Source organism: Thermobia domestica, chromosome 18 (assembly GCF_964235325.1).
Source record: "Thermobia domestica chromosome 18, izTheDome1.hap1.1, whole genome shotgun sequence".
Taxonomy (NCBI): Eukaryota; Metazoa; Arthropoda; class Insecta; order Zygentoma; family Lepismatidae; genus Thermobia; species Thermobia domestica.
This window is the reverse complement of record NC_137471.1, coordinates 149,539,173-149,560,615: the sequence shown is the minus strand read 5'-3', so window position 1 is coordinate 149,560,615 and position 21,443 is coordinate 149,539,173. Positions and strand designations below refer to the sequence as shown.

Sequence of the window (21,443 nt, the reverse complement as noted above, 5' to 3'; positions counted from 1 at the left end):
TGTTATAAAGATTTATATTTGGCCTAAAAATGTTATTTTATTTTCACTAACCAGTTGATACATGTTAATATCATTGTTTAATTTTGAATAAATTTATATTTGGCCTAAAAATGTTACTTTATCTTCAGTAAACAGTTAGTTTCGTTATGTAATTTTGAAAAGATTTATATTTGGCCTAAAATGCTATTTTATTTTCAGTCAGCAGTTGATAAATGTTAATATCATTGTTTAATTTTGAATTTAATATTTTTGTTTAATTTTGAAGTCTGTATGGCTCAGTTGCTATACTCAGTTATAATAAAATTCTTGTGTAGAAAAGTATTGTAAGTACATGCTTTATATCCTAAATTCGTTCTATTTTTCTCCAAAAGTTGATTTATAACTTTGTTCATATATGTGTGTACATGTATTAGAACTTCATGAAAATGTACATGTATTCATGTACATGCATGCTATTCTAGGAATAAACCGACAAGCCTCGAATATGTGTTCAGGACCTCAGTATAAGAAAACCAAGTTTATTTGCAATTTTGGTCGGAAGCGCCTAATTATGCAGATGACACCAATTTAAGATAATTTAAGACATACAAGAGTGAAAAAATGCGTCTGAGCCGTGACTCGAACCCGGGATCTTCGTCTTACCATGCAGATGTGCTACCCAGTCCGCTCTCAGTAACAACAATACATTCTTTCACTCTTTATAACGATGCTGTTCCACAAGGTGGAAGAATGTATGGCTGTTCTGGGAGCGGACTGAATGGTGCAGTAGTAGCGCATCTGCATGGTAAGCGGGAGGTTCCAGGTTGGAATTCCGGTTCAGTTATGTTTTTCAGTCTTTGTATATCTTTGATTTCGTGCCTACAAAGGGTCTGGTGTGACAAAATTGGTTGTTTTCTCAATTTATCAATATATTAATGTAATTATTTAAATTGATCGTAGGATACTACATTGAATAAAACAATCGAGGAACTTTGCATACGGTTGAGTACCTCGATACGAGAGGGTTGTTTTAATTTGATCCGAAACGTTTGATTACGGAAAAGTAAGTATGTTCTACTTACCTTCAATTGGCCTCATTTCTGTAATTAGGCTTTTCCAACCGAAGTCGCAAATAAACTCTTTACTTATAGTGAGGTTCTGAACACGTGTGCGACGTTTCTCGGTTGTTTTATTCATTGTAGCCGCTCCTGCGAACATTTCTACTGATTATCTTAAATTGGCCCCAGTTACGTAAATATGTATTTCCGACCAAAGTCGTAGATAAACTTTTTTCTTGCATTAACATTTTAAATACGTATGCGAAGTTTTTCAGCAACTAGTTTCTAATTTATTTGAAAAATCTTCAATGTTGTTTACTGGGAGTAAAATTACAGCATAAGTTTGCTTTAAGTTCTTTACGGTTTTTCTTGAAGTTTTGCATTTGATCTAAAAATCTTACTTTCAGTACTTTAACAGATGTTAATATCATTGTTTAATTTTGAAGCCATTGACTCAGTTGCTGTTTTTTTTACTATTATTATTTACAGTAAAATGATTTTGTAGAAAAATTTTGTGTGTAAATTCTTTATATATTAAATAGTTTTATTTTCCTCAAAAAATTGATTTGAAACTTTGTGTACATATACATACAATTTTAAATTTACATGTATTCGTGTACATATTTCGTATGTTGCTTCAAAGTGTATATGTAAATCTTATTTGTGAAGAAGTTCTTAATAACTAGAAGCAATAACTTCTAACTTTATATGTGGGTTACCGCAAAAGTCATGGCAACTTTTTTTTTTCTTTCTTACGAAAATGGTCACGCATCAAAAACTTCTGAAATATCCAAATGGAAGGTTCGCATATACGTAAACGTTACATGTAAGGAATTGTGTAAACATACACATCTCCATCAGAATATAGCACGAGAGAAAAAAAAGTAAAAATAATTGTTCGTATTATGGGATGTGTATTTATATCCAATTTATACGTAATATTTACATATGTATTAATTTTCCATTTGCATGTTTAAGAATTTCTTGCTTTGTTACCATTTTCGTTAGAAAAAATTTCCCATGAATTTTGTGATAACCCTCGTATTATTTTCAGTTTAGTACCTATAGCAACAGTATTTGGTAATTGCTACCAAATGGTTTGGTCAAATTCACTAAATACGGGTTTAGTATTTGCAACCAAATTATTTGGTTCCATGAACCAAATTTCGTTCATTTTAACCAAATTTTTGGTATTCCCAACCAAATTCTACTTGTTTGGTCATTATTTGGTCAAAATTACCAAATGCATATTTGGTACTGGTAACCAAATAATAGGTTCCTGCAACCAAACAAATCGTGACCAAATGATTTAGTGGTGGTGACCAAGCGTTTGGTTGGCGCTATATTGACCAAACGATTTGGTAACCAGCACCTATTTTTTTGGTCAATTTGACCAAACTTTTTTCAGTGCATTTGTGATTAATCTAAAGCTCCCTAGAATTTCCAAAATAAAATTTGAAATTTTATAGATCTACCAAATTATGCTTCGCCCCCTGTGCCCCTTGTACCTTCTTCTGGTATGTCCCTACTAAGGATATTTATGGTGATTTCTTTTCTCTTTTTTGGGAAGGGAGCTGTAGCCCCTTTATGACCATTCAAGGAGCATCGTAATAATAATTCTCTGATATTTGTTAATAATCTGACGATTACTGGCGTTTCCGAAAAAAATGGAACTTTTATAAAGATTCATCATCTGATGCTTCACCCAGGCAGGTAGCCAAGGGGGGGTCCGGACCCCGCCGCTTCGAGACCAAAAATGAGAAGAATTAACGAAGGATGAAATAAATGAAATGAGGAAAAGAAGGATCGCGTTGTACATTATGTTTGCAAAGTTTAGACGATACGAAGAACGCAGACTAAAAGTATTTCAAAACAAAATCCTGAAAAGAAACACATTACCCAACAGGAACAGAAATGGGAATGGCGGAAACTTCATAACGAGGAAGTACATAATTTACATTGTTTACCAAACGTTGTTAGGGTTATCAAGTATAGGAGGCTCAGGTGGTCAAATCATATTGCCTGGATGAAAGAAAGTAGGAACGCTTTCAAAGTATTAACTGGAAGACCAATTGGAAAATGACCATTACGAAGACATAGGAGTAGATAGGACACCTGAAGATGGCTATCGCAAAAATAAGAAACAGGATCCATTTGGCTAAGGACAAGTCAATGGAGAGCTTTTGTGAATGCTGCATTGAAACACCGGGTTCCATAGGACATAAAGCTATTTAGTTAGACGAATTGTGTTTTAGTATATTGTAATGCGGATAAAACCTCCTAGTTGGAAGTTCGTTACTTCTGATTTAGGGGTTATTTCCTTTTGGTAAAAAAAACAATTGTAGTTACAAATAGTGTGTTCATATTTGTATTTGTATTTCATTTTTATAGAAGTTGAGAAGACATTGGATGACACTTTTATTTTTTAACTACTATAATGCACAATGTTATGTTTTGGAAATGACACATACTTATATCCATTTCATCGCATATCACCTATTTTACCTGCCTGTCTTCCAAATAGATTTTAAGGAAATCCATAGAGAGAAAAGCTGTGGAAGGGACAACGTGACTGCATCGTCTTCGTCTTCGCGAGAACGAGGCTCAAATCCAGTGACTGGCATTTCGGAGTGCCAGTGTTGACATGTAGCTCAACGGTAGGTGTGGCATTTCATGAAAATTGTTCTCTTAATAATCAAATAGGTTGGAAAACTTAAGTTAATTTCTTGTTGCACATTACATATGGGTGACATTTGAAGGAGACAAGAGGGCAAGTGCCTTTCAACAATTATGATATATATACGAGATACAATCAAAAACTTTGTACATGTTAATCAAGCTCTATGCTATTTGTTAGTTGTTTGAAACTTTTTCGAACATAGGGGTCTACTTCTTCTAGTCTACGCAGGTTAGAGAATCTTGCGCAATTACAAATTATAGTGAAGTATTCATCGGAATTGTAACAAGTTCTTAACGTTCTTCAGGGTGTTCAAATGATAATATATATTTTATGTAAAAGTTCACGTGATGCTGTTGTTAATCATGTTCCAAGACAACAGAAAGCGCTCGTTTGAGGTCTTCAACAATTTAATGAAAGTTACCTAAAGTATATAGAGTGAGCTAACCATTATATAGAGTGTTCAGTAGGAATTGCCCAGCCAAATACATAATTGTAAATATTCAGGATATTTAGAAGAAAATGTAAGATGTTCACTATTCATTCCATATTTTCATTCTCTAATGATCATTTCCACTTGTTATTTTAGTTAATTTTTCGTTAGAAAATACTTAAGAGTTAGCTGATTACGGAAAACACTTTTTTTTTTCACTCATAGCTTGATTCTAACTAGTCCAAATTTGCGAATGAATTTCCATATGTTACTCTGCGCCGAAAAGAATGACATCATATGTATGACAAGGTAGGTTACCGCGGTGTAACATACCTATTGTGATACTATTGCACAAACGTAAAGAACATCGAAAAAGAAGCGACCCTTATTTTTATATCGGCCAACATGCGCATGGAAAGGGTCAAATAGGAACATTAAAATGGGGTAAAAATGAGATTATGTGGAATATACGGAGAACGAGAAGAGACATGGGAAAAGATTAAATGAACGATATAGTCGACACAAGGCAATGAGGTAGAACACACCCATGCGAATCAAGCATTACATCCGGAAATGGACCAATCACGTGTACAACATTGTCGTAATGTGTTACGGAAATGACCGAAGAGGGTGGCAAGGTGCAGGAAGAAAGAAGAAACGAAAATATGAAATATGGGTTTTGCTTTGGGTGCATACGTCGCCCGTATGCGAAATGGACGAAGATTCATATCAACGCACGAAGATGGGAGATCACGCAGAAAGGATGCAAAAGTCCTTCGTATAGGCAGCCCGCGAGGCAGTGCTGTACATTGGGTTGCGTATATCTCGTAATAAAAAAAAATGAGTACCACAGTTGAATGTAATAACAGTGGTCCACGTATGTAAGATAAACAGGAACAATAATATCAGTACCACGCATGATTACCAACATTACATCACCGCGAAAATGCACATACAATATAACAGTGATGGCTACATTTTTCTTTATGTGTTACTACTGCATACACAGATTTTCATTTCCAACATACATCTCATCGTTGTTCCCATTACGCGATGTATGAAACCCACTGCGCAAGACTGTCTTGCTGGCTGTCTATATGAACGGCGTGTGCATCCTTCCTGCGTGTCCCCCCATTTTCGTGCATTGGAATTAATCTGCGTCTCTTTCGCATACGGGAGTCGTATGCACCCAAAGAAAAACAGATATTTTATGTTCGCGTTTCTTCTTTCTTCCTGAACCTTGCCATCTTCTTTGGTCATTTCCATAACAAATTTCATTACAAAACAAGTTTTAGTTCTGAGAACCATATAGTTGATTTTTTTTTTAAGTTTTTAAACTGCGAATTTTCGAAAAAGTTTTATTTTCAACATCAAATATCTGAAGAAGGATTAAAGTGAAAAATCCGAAATTTGCACAAAATAAACGATAGTTGTGCAGTAATACGTGGGTAAAATTACATTACTGAGACTTAAGTAGTTTCTCAGTTATAAGTTGTTGCAATTACGTGAAAGTTGCCATTTTAACAGCAGAAGAGATGTTCAGGTTTTGTGTTAATAGTGCCTGAGGTATACAATTTATCAACGTTTCAAGAGCGGAAGTGCGGTCAAACAGCAAGAAATTCGAGATTTGATATTTGTAAAATAATTATCAGTAACAGATCATATCATAGATTTGTATCTCTAACACAAACAAAAATCAGATGTTATGAATATTCACAACCAGTTGAATTTACTGATAGCAGTACTTAAGTACTTCCAGAACATAGCATGTGGTGATTTGCACCTAATGGCACCGTAGCATGTATTTACACCAAGAAATGATGGATTCGGAGAATTGAAGACATCAGTCAGGTAAATAACGATCTTTTTATACACTTTTTCCAACCAACGAATGACAAGGTATGGGTGCCTATTACTAAGGTTCTCCGGAAACTCTCACCCACAGAGTTCACAATTCTTACAGGTCGTAATCTCAATATCAGTGCCAAAATATGTACACAAATTAGTAAACTGTTTACCTCATTGATGTCTTAACAGCAGCGCTATAGGCAAAAAATAAAGGACAGACGTGTTTCGTTTTTTATTATTTGTTTACTTTTGTACAAGATATGATTCATAAAGTGTGCACACTTTGCCCATTTAACATTACTGTCGTGATATTTTGACTTTCGATACATAGTTTACATCCAAGTCTTATGACGTGTCCTGAAATTAAGTCACAGAGAAGAAAAAAAATCAGAAACTACACAAGTCTCGGTGATGCAATTTTACTCGCTTGTTACTGCAAAACTATAGTCTATTTTATGAAAATTTGAGATTTTTCACTTGCGTCCTTCCTGAGATATTTGATAGTGAAAATACAACATTTTTGAAAATTAGGAATGTTTAAAAATTCCTGAGAAGTCAACTATATGGTTCTGAGATCTGAAACTTGTTTGGGACGTTGTCTATTATCGAAAATTTACATTCCAAAATGGCAATTTTTAGGTTTCCAATCTTAATGTTCAGAGCTCTTTATTCTACGTTCTAAAGTACGTCTCAATGTCCACAGAACACAGAATGTTGGCCATGTCATTATATTTCATATGGTTTTGGTTTGAACACATTATCTTTAAAACGTAAAAAATTACAGAGTTTAATGGAATCCTGTGAAAAGTTCAAAATACAAAGGTACCTATACAAAGTAGACGTTACGACAAAACCTACGCTGTTAAAAAATAAATGACTAACCGTTTTAAACTTTCTGAACATGGAAAGAAATTAGATAAAAAATTAATCAGAAACTAAATTTTGTCAGCAACCATCATTGGCCGATTTCATTTTGATTACAACCCCCACCCCCAACCCTTTCAATGCGCTTGTTGGCCGATATATTTAAATTACGTGTCGCTCTTTTTCGATGTTCTCTATGTCTGTGCAATCTTATCACAATTGGCGTGTTACACCGTGGTGTCCTGCCTTGTGAGTAAATTTATCCATGAGAAAACATTTTCACAAGTAAAAACAATATAAATTTCGTAATGAATATAATAGTACTCGTAGCACAAACAAACTTAAAATAACAACAGGTGCTCACCCAGAAATTTTGGTTGGAAGGTGTCCAACGTTCCGGCGGAAGGGGGGGGGGTCAAATACAACATCTATGTAGTATTAAACCGTTGATATGATGCACCCAAAAATACAATAAATAATGTAAATGCTGCCACTGTATTCTACTGTTCTATTATTTTCTGTGTGTTTCGGATTCCACGTTAATCAGTAGGTCGACGTCTCATATAGCCTCGCTGCTGAACGGGACGTTAAACTGAAACTCAACTAAACTGTATATACGTATATTGTTTTATAAGAAAAGAATGAAAACAGATAAAGTGAAATTATATATATGTTAATATGATAAAGACAGTAATTCGTGTGAGGTTGTTGAAAAATATGCTAATATTCATTCCCTTTAGCCTTGAAGAATCCTGGGCGTCAGATAATTATGTTCAAGGGCGCGGATCCTGAGGGGGCCCTTCCATGGCTGGCATTGGGGTCAGCTTTCATGAGAAAATATTTTTATTGTTATTTGTATTTTTTATGAATAGCTCCTTCCCCCCCCCAAGTTACGGAGTAACCGGAGCGGAGTTGATTATGGTGAGCGGAAATACGAGTCTTGCGCCTACATAATATAAATCCACAATATCAATTGTATTTGTATTATTATCATGCGTAGGTTTGAGAACTGGCGTCTAATTCGAGCACGGTTCTTGTTCATGATGATCTCTCAGCTACCTATTCATCTGTACTAGTAGTAAGCCTCTATTTGCTTTTATTTTATTTTTTTTATTTTTAGGAATGAATTTTCTATGGGAAATGTAGTAAAACAGTAAAGACGCTATATAATCCATTTTCAATGGGATAAGACCCTATGGCACCCCGGGGGAGTGGGAGAGGTGACATATAAATATGATGTTACAGTCTCCTTGTTGTTACCACCGCCTCCTCGATTCGCTTACTAGAGGGAGCGGACGGATGTAGAAGGCAGTGCTTGTTGCGAATTTGTTAAGGAGCGCCGTGCTGGGTAAATAAGCAGAACAATATTGAGGAGAGATTTGTTTCAAGTGAATAAGCACAACAATGACGTGTGATTGAGGAAGATAAAATTAAGTATCACTAATATAACAAATAAAATGAAATATGAATAATTGTAATACATTCATGATATTTATTATTATTATTATTATTATTATTATTATTATTATTATTATTATTATTATTATTATTATTATTATTATTATTATTATTATTATTATTATTAACTTCTTTCGTTCTTTGGTACGGGACGTGTCATTCATGTTAATGTTTCGTGAAAGCAGAGAAGTGAACTTGTTTTTCCGATTGCCTTTGTAAATAGGTTTTAAAGAATTCTGCCTGTTATTTGAGTGGTGTATATAGCTAAAAAAAAAAAAAAATCCCCCAACGTCTCTTTTCTTATGAGAAACTGCTGCACAGAAGTGATATTGTTCTTTCCACTGTATATTGCCTACTATTAAAAAAGGGAAAGAATGAAAAAGTATTCGGTAGAAGATCTAACCTCTGTAGAGCCCTTGGACCCGTTTTACGAATTCCGTTTGGTGGTAACTTTCAATTTGTAGCACTGAACAATAAAGTACACGTGTCGAATTGCTGTTGAATGTGTAAGAACGGTAGCCTACAAAGTAGATAAAAGAAGATTTCAAGCCGTAAAAAATATTTAGGACCGGAAAAAAAATAGCAATAAACTCGGTAACATCTTTCCTGACTCAGCAAGGACAGCACTTAATTTCAGAAAAATATGTTATTTAAAACTGGGAAGAAAGCACTACTTCATTGTCGTCCTATTCCTAGTATAATAAATTATGATATTTGAAATTATCAGATGAAGTTAGACCACATTCGACCAATGTTTTTTTTTTTTTTTTTTTTTTTTTTTTTTTTTTTTTTTTTTAAGAAAATTTATCATGGAATTTATATTTAAATCTTTTGAGGAAGGCGATGGAGACAGGTTAAGTGAGTTATAGACTAATAGGCAAATGTGATTGATCTCAACTGTAAGAATTAGAATTACATGAAAAAACTTGATAAACACACATATTATACCGTACGAATATGTCGTCGAGGTTGCAGAGTCCACCAATATTTCAGCGTCATTTTAATGAATGTATTCACACGAAACTACCTTACTGGCTTTATTTGAAAAAAAAAAATTAAAAAAATGATACTAAGTTGCGTTTCAATTTAGGGAAAGTATCTTATTTTGTTAATTAAATAGTAAATGACGTTGTTTCTTTATTTTATTTCATTTATTTATTTTTATTTTTATTTTTTGGAAAGATTTTCTTCTATTTTTCTTGTTCTTAGCTTAAATTGATCACTGATGACTATTGAGAAATGTGCATATGATAATAACAAAGTTATAAGTACTCGATTGGTTATCGTTCAGAAAGATTATAGTCAATATTTATTATCGTCCTGGCGTTCTAGTACTCAGTAGTCTTAACAAAAGAATGACATTCAGAGGCATTGATTTCGGGGTTGCTACGGTGCATCTCCTTCCCCTAAAATTTTTGGGAGGTTATTCAACACTCACACACACAAAAAAGAGAGTAGAATAACAAGAAAATAGGGTAGGATAGAAAGAGTAATAGAAGAGAAAGAAAAAATATTGAAAGAATGATCACCACGAGTTATTTTTTTATGTATTTCATTGACATAAGCTTCCATGAAATACTTCCAATATGAAGGAATTTTTTGAGATCATTCCAACATCAACTATTTGTATCGCCAGGATAGTCTCTCTCTCTCTCTCTCTCTCTCTTATTATTGTTGCTAGTATATAGTGAGAGTGGCGAAGCGAGAGAGGGGCAAGGAGGCAAGCGCCCCCTAGAGGCTACTCTTGCCCTAATAATTGCCAACCAGACTTCCCTCCTTGACTCTACAATCTTAAAACATTCTACATATTGTATTGTATACGTAAGTATAATGAGCAATCTTATTGTCCAATTGTAATATCCATGCATTTAGTACGTGTAGGGATGCGCACGAGTCGAGTCGAGTCGAGATTTAAGCCCGTCTCGACTCGTCTCGAGAAAATGTTGTCTCGACTCGAAAATATGTTTCCGTCTCGACTCGTGTCTCGACTCGACGGTGTCTGTCTCGACTCGACTCGAATTCGAGTCGAGACGTCTCGAAATTCGAGTCGAGACAAAATATACGAGTTAAAATATACGCACACATGAGCCAGAACATTATGACTACCTATCTAATTGTCAGTTTGTCAACCTTTGGCATGGATAACAACGGCGAATGCTCTTGGCATGGACGCAATGATCCTTTGTAAGACGCTGGAGAGAGTTAGCACCACATGTGCACACACAGGTCACCTAATTCCTGTAAATTCCGTGGAGGGAGGCGATACGCTCTGACGTCACGTTCAATCATATTCCAATATGTTCGATTGGGTTCAAATCCGGCGAGTTGGTGGGCCAACACATTATTTGAAACTCGGCCCTGTGTTCCTCGAACCACTCCATCACACTCCTGGCCTTGTGACATGGTGCATTATCTTGTCGAAAATTGCCACTACAGTTGGGAAACATGGTCGTCATGAAGGGGTGTACATAGACTGCAAGCAGCTCCACTAAACACATGGATGCATAAGCGTAACCTTGGCCCATATGGTCGGGGGGCAAAACATTCGTGCACACACACACACACACACACACACACATATATATATATATATATATATATATATATATATATATATATATATATATATATATATATATATAATTGTCAACCTTTGTCGACCCACTGCTGGATGAAGGTCTCTCCAATTCTTTATTCGGCAGTTCGTTTCCATGTTACTCCACACTGCTTCCTAATTTCGTCACACTGTTTTGTATTACAACATCTTCTAGATCGTTTTCGTTCCCTTAGGATCCAGTCAAGGATTGCTTTTGTCCACCTATCGTGTTCTTCTTGCAATATGACCAGCTCCCTGACACTTGAGTCCTTTTATTTTCGCGATGATATCGGTCACTCTTGTCATCTTCCTGATCCATGTAAATTTTTTTCTATCTCTCCGGGTTATTGCAAGCATACATCTCTCCATGCTTCTTTGAGTTGTGTATGCTCTCTCCCTATGGAAGTTTAAGAAAGAGCATTATACATTTACAACTGATCACAGAAAGTTGAGAATTCAACCAGGCGTATATTTTAATTCCTACTTTAGATTGAAAGCAGCAAGATATTTCAAATTATTGCCTTTGGTATAAAAATCGATTATAAAGTTTGAATTTGCGGTGGCAGCTACATGGCATGAGCGTGAACTGCGATTCTTCTTTTCTTTCATTATTAAGAGACAACAAGTTTTATTTATTGACTGTAAGATTCACAAGCTGTAATTAGAAGTATATAATATACATTGTTCACTTGTGCGCGTGTAAACTTTTCTTTGTTTCGACAAAAATATATTCACAAATTTCCAAGTCTTCGACCTTAAATTGTCAGTTTTTGAAACCAACCATACATTTGCTTCTAATGTTTTAACCAAATATTTAGCACCGTAGTTTCGAGAAACCCCTCTGATTTTGGATCATCATTGTGTAGTTGGAGTGTGGGAATGATAGAAATACTACTCCGGCAGATATCCAGCCTAACTTTACGTCAGTTTTTGCGGATGAGACCTAAACTTAAACCTTTGCCTTTGTGTTAAAAATTGTTTTAGTCAATAGCCGGAACGACTTTCCCTAGAATAATTTCGCAGAACACAATGACGCAGAACGAAAAGTTCTAGATTAGTTCTTTATCGTGCTTTAATAGGATATTAATCTGCGTAAAATTTGAAAATAATAAACTGAAAAGATACAAATTTGGAGCGAGACAAGTACAGCACAGGAACTGAATTTGGACACCACACTGACTTACTGGAACGCAGAACTTGTGCGTTCGGCCCATTTTAAGCCCCACTTAGCCAATGTTCCCCTGATCTTTGCCCAAACCGTCATATTGACCTGAGCCTTAATGTTGTTAAGGAATTACCTGGAACAACCTATCAGCACAATATCCACATATTTGTTTACGCCAGCTCATTAATAGTGTTTCTTTCAGAAAAATTTTCCAAAGAGGGTATTTTAAAAATAAAGAGGGAAATTATAGTTAAACATATGTTTCTTGATATACTGACTTTCTCTTAAAATTAGCCTGAATGGTATTTTGCACTTGAGTGTGTGTGTATGGAGGGGTAGGCCCGTCTCACTCTCTGAAAGAAATACTGCTTATCAATAATACATGGAAATCAAAATATTAGGAAATCCAAATATTAGCCAGTAAATATCACATTTATAATTTTGATTTAATAAGTTAATATTTCGCGTACTGCTAAATGTAATGATATGGAAGCTGGACTTGAACTGTAAATGGAGCTGCAGTCGCCTTCCTCGAAGTGTTGCTTCTGAATCAAATGTGTCGATAATCTGAGAAACGTTAATGTCGTAAGACCTTTCTAAGCACAACACAGCTAAACCACGAAATTTTTCTTGACCCATAGTGCTACAAACGTATGTTTTTAGCCGTCTCAGGCGCGAAAAGGAACTGGTTGCGGAACTGACAGGCACGGTTAGAAAAGTCTTATAAACTTGGTTCAAGTTTGGGAAGAATTCGTAAAGGTTCAATTTTTTTTTAAAAAAAATAGACGCGATGAAAAATCATTTTCAGTCTCATCTCTCTACATACAAATTGGAGAAAACTGTTAACTCTGATATCAGTTCAACTTTGGGGATTTTGCAGGTGTTGCTGTCAATTGTGATACTTTCTCCTGATGGCTTGTGTAGATGTCTTGGAGGGAATGAAGAACCTGCATATCATTTTCTTTGAATTTTTATTGCTAATATCTGCCACAAGGATGTCAATAATGGAATAATACACTTCGGGTCTGTAATATTCAGCTGCTGTCTTACACTCGAAAGAAGTATCATCACCATCCAATGCTCGTGAGACTCGTGTTCTTCGTGGAACGTTCGGTACACTGCACCCCATGGTTTCTGCAATTTCTTCTGTTTTTGTCCACAGCATATTGAAACTTTTTTCACTCCGTAAGGACTGAAGGCTGCAGATAGTGGCTTGCGACAAATTTTTCACAGTAGAAAAATTGACACGTGTATTCTGTAAGTGCATGGACAGTTGATTCGTGTATTCAAAAACACGTCTCATCACTTTAAGACGAAACAGAAATAAAAAGTCATGAACATTTTTTTTTAACAGGAAATGCGCGTCTGGGCCGTAAATTTGATCGTGATCTGCTATTTCCTCTAAAGTTTCAACTACTGGTCCAAAATTTTCTAAAACTGCACGAATAGCTTTTAATCTACAGTTCCATCTAGTGTCGCTCAAAGATTTTAATGTTATTAAATGCTTTAAGTTTTCTCCTTAACGTTGAATATTTTCAAAAATAGCGTGCCTTTTTGACGGCGCTTCTACGAAGGAATGCAAACTACTCAGAACATCAAATATATTTCGAATCGCAGACGCTTCTCCGCACACATCAACAATGCATAAGTTCAAAATGTGAGCGTATCAATGAATATAAATGGATAAATCGTTCATGTCCCTGTCCCTGTGGCTGCACGATCGTAACATTGTCCTCGGATGTTATCTACTTTCAGACCCAGTGATATTAACACATTTGTTAACAGTTTGGATAAACTTTCACCGTGTTTTTTTTTTTTTTTTTTTTTTTTTTGTGAAACCCGATAAAACTTTCGTGAACATTTAATGTTTCATCACAGTATCGCAAAACAATTGATACTTGTTCATGTCGCTTCAAATCTTGAGTTTCATCCATGATGACACTATATATACCTGCAGTCTTCACACGATCAATTATTTTTTCCCAGCATATACTCACACATTAAATCTAGAAATTGATTTTGGTATTCGGGACTAACGTATCTAAAGGTTTTTTCTTTGTTAACATAATACAGAAAAATCACGTCATTGTCTTTGGATCTTAGCAATAAGAAATTGCCTTTATTTTCACTTTCGTTCTTTTCCCTATGGCCTCTAAGAGGAACACATCGGCGAGCACAATACAAATACTATCTAGAAGTGCTTCAAATATATTCTATTGCCGTTAACTATTTGGTTCGTCTAATTTACGAGCAACTGATCCGTGCAATAGTGCGTTTCGAAATTCTGCAGCCTTAGAAATACAAGTCTTATGAGCATTACTTGCCTCATGAGTACCGAATTTATCTACGGCCTTATTCCAGTTACGGAAACCCTCCTTAGTAAAGGTGTCTTCAGATTTCGGAATATTTTCGGAGAATGTGCGACAATAAAACCAAAAAGCTACCCCCAAAGTTTCAATATGCTGTGGACAGCCAAAAAACAACCAACTATCTCGAGAAATGCTATATTCTAACCAACTAAGTTGCCTATACCACTCAGATCAGAACCGGCGGCTATTTTTATTGGGGTATGTTTTCAATTGCGGTTGAAAGGGACCTAGACCTACTGCCAGAAATGTATTTGCCTTTTCACAACCTTTGACTGGATCACGATCTTCTGAAATTTCATCTTGTGACACTGTTTCAACAGTAGTACCGGCATTTGAATTCTAATCTTCTGACACTGTTTTCATACTAGCACTTGAATTTTTATCTTCTGAAACGCAAGAAGTAGATTGTTTAGTCACTCATTATCTCCGCTGGCACTGTCAATATTGCTAAGTTTCGGCTTCTTATTAAAATAGTCCAACAAAGTTTTTTTTTTTTTGAGCACTCCATATTAGGCACAACTTTCTGTGAAACTTGAGAAATGTTCAGATACCACAGATAAAATATAAAAAAATGAAACCACTATACACCAATACACGTGAAGGCTATATATACAAAAAAAACTTCAAACGAACTGCTCACTGCCAAGGGCGCCGAATTCTCTGTAACTTTGGGGAGGGGGGCATTAGATGTGGGTTTGTATATTTATAAAAAAATACGTATAATAATACAAAATACATATTAAAACATACATATTCAGAAAAATACATAGGGGCGCATATGAGCTTTGGGGGTCCCGAGTCCCACCGCCCCTCCAGGATCGGCGACATTGCTCACTGCAAATTCAAACTTCAGAATATATCAAGTGTATTATTTTTGGTTGGGGTGCCAGGATGGCTATTAGTAAAAATAACTCGTTGTTTTAACCTTACAATTGTCCCTTTCCACTTTACAACAATACCAGATGTTGCTATTTTTGTGACTTACAGGGAAAGCAATAAAATATCTTTTGAATTTAGGACCACAAGATTTCCGACAAAGAGCGGAGTTCTGTATGTCTCTGCTTATCCTTATAAAAACACATCCAGTATCCCAGACAACAGACCGACCTGTACTTCCTTTGACCATCAACGTACACCGCAACCCCTTTCTAAGCACACTCCAAGTTCACTGACCTTTATTAAGATGGATGTAGCAAAACATTTATTGCAAGACATTACCAAATATGGTTAAAATCAGAGTTCCATTCCCGGTTATTCTAGAACTTTATTCGAACATTTTATAATAATATGAGCATAGATAAAACAATGTTTAATAACTGTCCATTGCCTAAGAAACAGCCAGAATCATTAAAGAAGAAGGTATATGAACATCTCTGAACATTAACATTTTTTGAAAAAAAAAAAAAAGATGTAGTTCAATCACAATTTTACACTGCCTCTGTGATCCTCCCCGTCCCCCCAAAACTATTCAGAATAAGTAATATCTTTATTCAAATTATAAGCATTTCTGATGTAACAGAAAAATAAAGAAATCCTGAATTTGACGATACAGTTTATAAATTATTACTGTATTACCGTTGTGAAGCGTCAGTCTAAAAACGAAAAAAAAAAAAATAAAGTGAGGTGTGAACCAATTCAGATCACATGCATCGAAAGTGAGTGACAATTACCCAGCTAGTAGTAGAGTGGCAGTGTCACGGCTTAAAGTGAGCCGGAACGCACCGGCGCTCCGTTCCGACAAGTCAGCCTGCTGTCAAAATTTAGTTCATGTGCAACATTTGTCACTTTACAAACACAGTACATTAATTTTTAATTGAGCTGAGCGAAGCGAAGCTCTTATACTGGGATTAGCCGTTTGGTTGTCCGCGAACTCCTCCTAGACCGTTTGGCCGATCTCAACCAAACTTAGCACGCTGATAGAGTATGTCGTGCTGAGTGACAACATAGGTCGAAATCAAAAATCCGATGTACCATCGAGGAATAATCACCGAAAAACGCTTCCTCCTAGACCGTTTGGCCGATCTCAACCAAACTTAGCACGCTGATAGAGTATGTCGTGCTGAGTGACAACATAGGTCGAAATCAAAAATCCGATGTACCATCGAGGAATAATCACCGAAAAACGCTTCCTCCTAGACCGTTTGGCCGATCTCAACCAAACTTAGCACGCTGATAGAGTATGTCGTGCTGAGTGACAACATAGGTCGAAATCAAAAATCCGATGTACCATCGAGGAATAATCACCGAAAACGCTTCCTCCTAGACCGTTTGGCCGATTTCAACCAAACTTAGCACGCTGATAGAGTATGTCGTGCTGAGTGACAACATAGGTCGAAATCAAAAATCCGATGTACCATCGAGGAATAATCACCGAAAAACGCTTCCTGATTACGTAGTTTAGGCTCGCTCAGCTCATTTCATTGCAATCGGGTATATCCATTGCATTCCTAGTTAATATTTTGGTTTCGTCTATGAAACGACTATTAATGATTTATCAAACCACATCAGGAACATGGATAAGGGATTATTTACTTTAATTGCTGACTGTGTTCTCGCAAATCAGTGTGGATAAGCATTCTGGCGAGGTGGCTATTCACTGAAGCCACTTTAAGCCCTGGACAGTGTGTATGCCTAACGAGCAGTATTTTAAAGGTGGAGTATCGAACCATGTTCCGACCGGCCATCCTGACTGAAGTTTTAACTGGTACCTTTTGTTAGGCCAGGGTCGCTATCTTTTCACTTCCTTGCTCCTCCTTTCTCTTGGTCTGGTTAGCGCATAAAAACCTTATTACTGTGAAACAAAATCATAAACTTAAGCAAAACGGTGTTATACTCGCTTCAGCTCAGTTCATAGATAACACTGAATGACTATCCTAATAAACTTCTGAAATGTGGGGGGGGGGCAGTTGCCCCCCGTCAGTTACGTCTATGCATGGATGCTCACTTGAATTGGTTTCAAGGCTGTTTCTGAGTAAATACTTTCTCCAAAATAATATTAAAAATTATAGAAAGATTTTCGAGACATTCGAGTCGAGTCGAGATTTTTACGAGCCGTCTCGACTCGACTCGTGTCTCGACTCGAATTTTCGAGTCGAGAAATATGTTTGTCTCAACTCGTCTCGAATTTTACAAGGTGTGTCTCGACTCGAATCTCGACTCGAATTCGAGTCGAGTCGAGTCGAGATTCGAGACTTGTCTCGACTCGAGCGCATCCCTAAGTACGTGTTGAAGCTATATTATTTGAGCGTATGGGTATGCACGTATATTTCTGTTTTCTATTGTTGCGCTTTTTCCGGTAAATTTTAGTTATAATTCTTTATCCTTATTATCATCTTTATCATTATTATAACAATTTTTAATTTCGAATAGTGAGAATAGGCAACATTGTAGATCCGATTCAACTGAAAAGATAAATTTCATTGTGTTTAGCAAACAACAATAATAGAGTTGCTCGACTTGGAAATGCTGGGGTGGCACCTAACTTACAGGTCCCAGGTCGCTCCCTTCCTTTAACAATCCTTTCTCCCTTCCTTTTCCCCGGAGTATACTCGCAAAGGGACGTCATCCCTGAAGACATCTAAATCCTAATCACGATCCTTGTTTTCTTCACATTGGATCCACTTTGATTACAGGAAAAAATTAAAAAAAGGTAAAATCATTAATTATATTATATGCATTGAATAACTATCGTGTATTAATCCATCATTGAAGTTTTAATTTACACATTTCGTTTAAATGTTCTATACTTTTTTATATGAAACATTATTCTCTGCATTCAATATTCATAGGCTTAAAAAAGGTTAATTTTTAGAAAAGAATTTTCCTATTTCTTCATGGAAATGATGATAATAATAAATATATGGAATTAAACTTATTACCTCTCAATAACGGTTATTGTCAGACTGCTGTTGTTTAGTTAGTGAGCCGCGATGGCTCAGTGTAATAGTTAATCACAATGACATTTAAACACGAGCATAGGCAAGGACGGTCATGCCAGGTGGCTCGGGAATTAACAGAGGCAACGCATTGAGAGTTGGCTGTTATTATTTATTATACAACGTACTGTACTTTATGATAGGAACAACGAGGAAGGCGTTACTTGTTGTTATTTATTCTACTAAGTTCCCTATGTTGTGAGTATATTTATTCTACTCATTTCTTTATTTCCTTGTGTAAAAGACTCCTAGTAACCTCTGAATGGGGTCGAGAAGAAATCGAAAACGAAACATTAGTGTCGAATATGAATTATTTTTGATGTATAAAATGAATACAGATACTCCCAAAGTCTACTTTCTATCCTCAAAAACACTCCATGAGAAATAGGGTGAAAAGTAAAATATCACAAATGACCGAGGAAACTGTGAAATGCATAATTTGGAAGTCTGAAAAACGGCTGACTTGGTGAAAACGCTTGAAAGAACATTAGCAACGTAGTATCTTAGTCACTGTGAGTGCACTTCGATTAAAGTTTGAGTTCTATGGAGGTTGAGTGTTGGGAAAAATATTCCAAAAATAGATTATCTTCTGGATTTTTATAATTGCACATTCATTGAAATGCACATCATAAGGGGAAGGGGATTCATCCTATCTTACTCGAGCGAATAACGAGCATTTCAGTTAGTTATTCATATAATGGAACCGAGAGTTAATCATAAAATTAGTTGATTTGTGTCTTTATGAGCTTGAATTTTTTCATTCACAGTTGACAGCAGGCCGGTAGCCAGCCCAAAAGATGTAGGAGGCCCCGCTGAAGTTAAGTGGGTCCCGATCAAAAAATGTTATAGTTCATCACCATATTATAGTTCATTTGCAAGCCTGCCGTGAAAATTTTAGGGGGGTCCGCAAAAATTTAGGGGGACCGGCCCGCCTAGACCCCCCGGATACGGGCCTGGTTGACAGCAACATGTCAGTGAATATTACAGATAATATGTTAATTCCTGAGAGTCAGCCACGACAAAACATATGACATGTGTAATGAAAATATGATAATTTCTAGGATATAAATAAATGTAATTGAACGCTTTATAAAATTTATCAATTCTCTTCCACAACTTAACCATAAATAATTTGTATTATTAAAAGCCTGAATAACAGTATATGCTATGCTGCTTCAAAATATAAAATTTCTCACTAAGATAGCTGGAAGATGATTTCATTATCACATGACGTAATTTACGCTATTATCCATAACCGACTTCCAAAATAAAATGCTATTTCTTTTTCAAAGCAAAGAGATTGAGGTATATATGAATTTTTGAGACCAATACAATTAGTTTATTAGTAACCTATTGTAACATAAAGATATTTTAACTATAATGACATGGAATTACTACTAATAATGTATATTTCATATACTCTTTGTCTGCTTCTTATGGGAAGAATTTATTTTATAACAAATAATTATTAAAATTGATAAAAAAAGTATTAAAAAACAATTTATATCATGTAGATTGGAATTATAGAAATAAACAAATACAATAAACTTTTGGTAACTGTGAGTTACCAATATTATATGTGCTGAATATGTGCGACAAACAATATATAGTAAGTAGTATAGAACACTTAGCAATTTGAACTTCAAGATATACAAGAAGAAACTACTGTATTAGAAATATCTGTTCGTTACGAGATGAGATTGCACTTTCATGATACCTTTTCGAAAGGAAAAGGGGTAAAATATTTATTCCGAGCAAAGTTAATAATAAAAATATGAAATTGTAAATTAGAGCTAAGTAAAGAAGGTCTAATTTAAAATGTAATATTTTTGCATAAACAACACAGAAATTTATAAATTTAACTAAAAGAAAAGTACACAAAAAAGAAAGATACAAGTCGATAGATTTCATATCTTATTAAGCGTAGAAAAAGTGATATAGATGGTTGTCAATCCACATGCGCACGGAATGTAGAAAACTTTCTTTCTTTCCTAAACTAAAACGTTATGTTGTCCGGTTGTACGCTAACCCTGTCAAGGAATAAGATGAAAGTAACGCTGCACTACCAAAGTGCTCATCGTGCGAAACAAAGAATTGGATTTGATTTGATTTGATTTATTTATTTATTTATTTAATTTTATCATAACGAAGGTCAGGATTTACGCTCATCCATATAACATTCTTCAGGTCAGTGAAATCTATCGATTGGCCTGTTTCATAGAACACAAGGAACAGTTGATAAGGTATATATTGTAGAAAGCAATAAGTTAAAAAGATAAAAATATATACATACGTGATGACACGTGTTCAAGGAACTTTCTGAGAGTCGCGGCATCACGTTGGTAGCTGCTTAAACGAAATAATTTCGGTATTGGCGGAGGTTCCACAATTTTGACTTTGCAACGATGTTCCGCGGCAATCTTCAGCATGTCCTGCAAGTCTTCCAACTAGTGCTCTCAAACGGGTCGGGTTACGGGTCGGGTCGGGTCAGGTCAGCTCGGGTCGGGTTGTCGGGACGGGTCAGTCGGGTCAGCTCGGGTCGGGTTATCGGGTCGGGTCAGTCGGGTCGTGTTGTCGGGTCGGGTCGGTTCACTTTGGTCAACTAAGTTTAGGTTGAGCTTAAACTCGGCTGGAGTCGAAAACTGTTGTTTTACACTACCTGCGTAATTAAAAATAGCAATTTTCAATTGATTTTATAGAAGCCATAAATGTATTTTGAACACTTGCAGCTAGTGTTTTTATGGTAAATGCTTATTTTTGTACTTGTGTGTACTTTAATTTTTAAATGTGGAAGATTGATTTTACCAATCGACTGTAATATTAATATCTACGCCAATATGGAGTCTGGATTTAGAACAAAACTAGAAGTTGTTTAAGCAAGACCAAAAGAAAGATTGGATATGGACGACCAAGCCCAAGCAGGGCCGCGGTAGCTCAGTGGTAGAGAATTCATCTCTGGTGCATGGTGTCCATGGTTCGATCCCAGCTTGTGTTAAGTAGGCTTTGTGGTGGAGAAACGCCGTGCAGTGGGTTTTCTCGGGGTTCACCTGTTTCCTCCCAC

The 21,443-nt window shown here is 35.8% G+C and overlaps 1 long non-coding RNA gene across 1 annotated transcript in view; it reads right to left on the bottom strand.

The window, feature by feature from the left end:
• The window catches only part of LOC145674904 (uncharacterized), an 81,931-nt gene that overhangs the window by 22,204 nt on the left and 38,284 nt on the right, over positions 1-21,443 (bottom strand). The window lies entirely within an intron of this gene.